Source organism: Chlorocebus sabaeus, unplaced genomic scaffold, assembly GCF_047675955.1.
Source record: "Chlorocebus sabaeus isolate Y175 unplaced genomic scaffold, mChlSab1.0.hap1 unalloc_scaffold_1552, whole genome shotgun sequence".
Taxonomy (NCBI): domain Eukaryota; kingdom Metazoa; phylum Chordata; class Mammalia; order Primates; family Cercopithecidae; genus Chlorocebus; species Chlorocebus sabaeus.
In genome coordinates, this window is record NW_027327360.1 from 1,878 (window position 1) to 5,779 (window position 3,902).

At 39.0% G+C, this 3,902-nt stretch overlaps 1 non-coding gene across 1 annotated transcript; it reads right to left on the reverse strand.

Moving 5' to 3' along the window:
• Positions 1-3,020: 3,020 nt before the first annotated feature.
• On the reverse strand, positions 3,021-3,127 carry LOC119625558 (small nucleolar RNA U13). The gene has a single exon (XR_005241748.1). It is a non-coding gene; the product is annotated as a small nucleolar RNA U13 (small nucleolar RNA).
• Between the last annotated feature and the right edge of the window lie 775 nt (positions 3,128-3,902).

Consider the following 3,902-nt stretch of genomic DNA (forward strand, 5'->3'; position numbering starts at 1 on the left):
CAGAATAAATTATTTGAATCCTTTTCATTGAATATTCTCACCCGTCCCCTTTGTTGTTGCAGTACCTCTCTGGTCCCAGTGTTTTCTTTTGGTGAAAATGAACTGTTTAAACAAGTTGACAACCCCAAAGGCTCATGGATTAGAACTGTTCAAGATAAACTACAGAAGATCATGGGGTTTGCTTTGCCCCTGTTTCATGCCAGGGGAGTTTTTCAGTACAATTTTGGCCTAATGCCCTATAGGAAAGCCATCCACACTGTTGGTATGTACATAAAATGACTACAATTATTAGCTTACTTTAAGCAATGTTTCTTGTTATTGATTGAGATGCTAATGCAAGGGAAGTGGCTTTGAGTAAGAACTTCCTGAAATAATAATCCTGTAGATGTCATTTGAGTTTTGTTGCTGGTATTCCTTTGATTTATGAAATGACTACATTTTCCACTAGAATAGGAATTGATTACTTTCGAGAATACTGCTATTGAATTACAAGTGAAATCCAATTTTCAAAATACAGTTTCTAATACTCTATAATGAATCTATTTCTCTGTGCCAGCCGATTATAATATAGCAATTCTCTGATGACAAGTTATACCATAGTTTATGGATAGATGAAAATTTCTGTGTGATAAGTGTCCTTATTATGTTCAGTTCACATAGGCATCAGTTTCTATAGCAAAAGCTTTTTTTTTTTTTTTTTTTGCAGGTAGCTATTGTATATATATTCTGCTATTCTGCTATAGATTCATTTTATTTTTTTTTATTTCCATAGGTTTTTGGGAAAGAGGTGGTATTTGGTTACATGAATAAGTTCTTTAGTGGTGATTTCTGAGATTTTGGTGTACCCATCACCGCAGCAGTGTATACTCTACCCAATATGTAGTCTTTTATTCCTCACCCCTCTCCTGCTCTTTCCCCCGAGTCCCCAAAGTCCATTGTATCATTCTTAATGCCTTTGTGTCCTCATAACTTAGCTTCCACTTATGAGTGAGAACATACGACGTTTGGTTTTCCATTCCTGAATTACTGCACTTAGAATAGTGGTTTCCAATTCCATCCAGGTTGCTGCAAATATCATTATTTCATTACTTCTTATGGCTAAGTAGTAGTCCATGGTGTTTATATATATATATATATATATATATATATATATATATATATATGGTGTTTATATATATAAACACCATGGGGTGTGTGTGTGTGTGTGTATGTATATTGTGTGTGTGTGTATATATATTTTTTATATATATATAAAAAACAATTTCCTTATCCACTCAATGGCTGATGGGCATTTGGGCTGGTTCCATATTTTTGCAATTGCAAATTGTGCTGCTATAAACATGTGTGTGCAAGTATATTTTTCGTATAATGACTTCTTTCCCTCTGGGTAAATACCCAGTAGTGGGATTGCTAGATCAAATGATAGTTCTACTTTTAATTCTTTAAGGAATCTCTACAGTTTTCCCTAGTGGTTGTACTAGTTTATATTCCTACCATTAGTTTGAAAGTGTTCCCTTTTCACTACATCCACACCAACATCTATGATTTTTTGAATTTTTGATTATGGCCATTCTTGCAGGAGTAAGGTGGTATTGCATTATGATTTTGATTTGCATTTCCCTGATCATTAGTGATGTTGAGCATTTTTTCATGTTTGTTGGCCATTTGCATCTCTTCTTTTCAGAATTATCTATTCATTTCCTTAGCCCACTTTTTGATGGGATTGTTTGTTGTATTCTTGCTGATTGTTTGCATTCCTTGTCAATTCTGCTGTTAGACTCATTTTAGTTTAAAAAGCTGCATGTTTGGGAGAATCCAGTTGAGGGAGGAGGGTGAAGACCATGTTGATAAAAATACTGAGGAGTTGGCGAAGTGACCATGTTGATAAAAATACTGAGGAGTTGGTCAAGTGTGGTGGCACACACCTGTAATCCCAGCACTTTGGGAGGCTGAAACAGGAGGAATGCCTGAGCCCAGAAGTTCGAGACCAGACTGACAACAAAGCTGGACCTCATCTCTACTAAAAATTTTAAAAATTAGCAGGACACCATGGCATGTGCTTGTAATCCCAGTGCTTTGGGAGGCTGTGGCAGGAGGAGCACTTGAGCCCAGGAGTTGGAGGTTGGAGTGAGCTATGATTGCACCACGACACTATAGCTTGGATGACAGAGCAAGACCATATCTCTCAAAAACAAAAACAAAAACCCAGGAGCAAAGTATTTAGCTCCTCAGATGGGAAGAGGATTGGAGAGCTAAAATGAGAAAGTGCTGAGCCAGGCACTAATGGCAGAATTACTAAAACTATAAACTTATTATGAAACTGGAAGTAATATGTTCACCATTAAGTAAAATTGAAATATAGTCAAATATTGTTTTAGGTCTGTTTCACTAGGCTAGGATTTTACTACCATCAGTTTATAAGTGCTTGCCATTTAATGTGCAATCACATGACTTTTTTTTCACAGTATTTACATTTATTATTATTAAATCTTAAGTATCTGAAAGGCATAAATAAGGGTCAAATGGAAGAAAATAGGAACTGAAATCAAACTATTATAGATGCATGTGAAGAGTGACTGTTTTTCTGTTTTCCAATCTCTCTGAAGGGAATATGGAGGAGAGTAATTCTGATATGGAACTGAATTGGGGATATATTTCTTTCCTGGGAAAAATTCCTATGGAAGGGAGACAATCAGAATTTTTTTTTTCTTTTTTTTTTTTGAGATGGAGTTTCGCTCTTGTTACCCAGACTGGAGTGCACTGGCATGATCTGCAACCTCTACCTCCTGGGTTCAAGCGATTCTCCTGCCTCAGCCTCCCTAGTAACTGGGATTACAGGCACCCGCCACTACACTCAGCTAATTTCTTGTATTTTTAGTAGAGACAGGATTTCACTATGTTGGCCAGGCTGGTCTCGAACTCTTGACCTCAGGCAATCCATCTACCTCAGCCTCCCAAAATGCTGGGATTACAGGCGTGAGCCACCGCACCTGGCTTCAGAATCCTTTTTTTGTCCTTCAGGTCAGATGGGTAAAGTGCTGATGTTGTAACAAGGTTCAGAGGGTGGTACATCTCACAAGTGCCCGTGAGCACCCAGTCGTCATGCTCATGAATTATAAAACCGAATTATCAGACTCTTTTTTTTTTTTTTTGCTCAGGCTGGAGTGCAGTGGCAGGATCTCAGTTCACTGCAAGCTCCGCCTCCCAGGTTCATGCCATTCTCCTGCCTCAGCCTCCTGAGTGGCTGGGACTACAGGCGCCACCACCACTCCCAGCTACTTTTTGTATTTTTAGTAGAGATGGGGTTTCACTATGTTAGCCAGGATGGTCTCGATCTCCTGACCTCGTGATCCGCCCGCCTTGGCCTCCCAAAGTGCTGGGATTACAGGCCTGAGCCACCGTGCCCGGCCCGAATTATCAGACTCTTAATGGACACAGGAACTTATGTTTATAAGACACTGAGATTCTTATAACAAGAGACATCCCCGTAGGGAAGCAGGCCATAGACATAGCAGATGAGGTCTTTAGTGAGAGATTGGAAAATGAATAGTATGACCTGAAACAAAATAAAGATTCCTTGTGCCTTTGGTGGCACAATCTGGGGAGCGATTGCTAACTTCTCATGAACTACTTGACTGTCAGGACAAAAGATGTTACTTCCATGTATTTCCTCTACTTCAAAAAGTTTCTCAATCCCCCAGGTGTAAGGATGACATGGAAACAGGGAGGTAACACTAGATGTTGAGAAGAAAGAAAGCTAAATGTTATCTCTAAGCCAAGAAGGTAGATGACATTATGGATTTCTGAGGCTGGTTGGCGGCATATGAATAGGACTTCTTGTGACTGATAAATATGTGTATGGACCCTATCTCTGAAATGCTGATGATCCTGAACAGGAGACA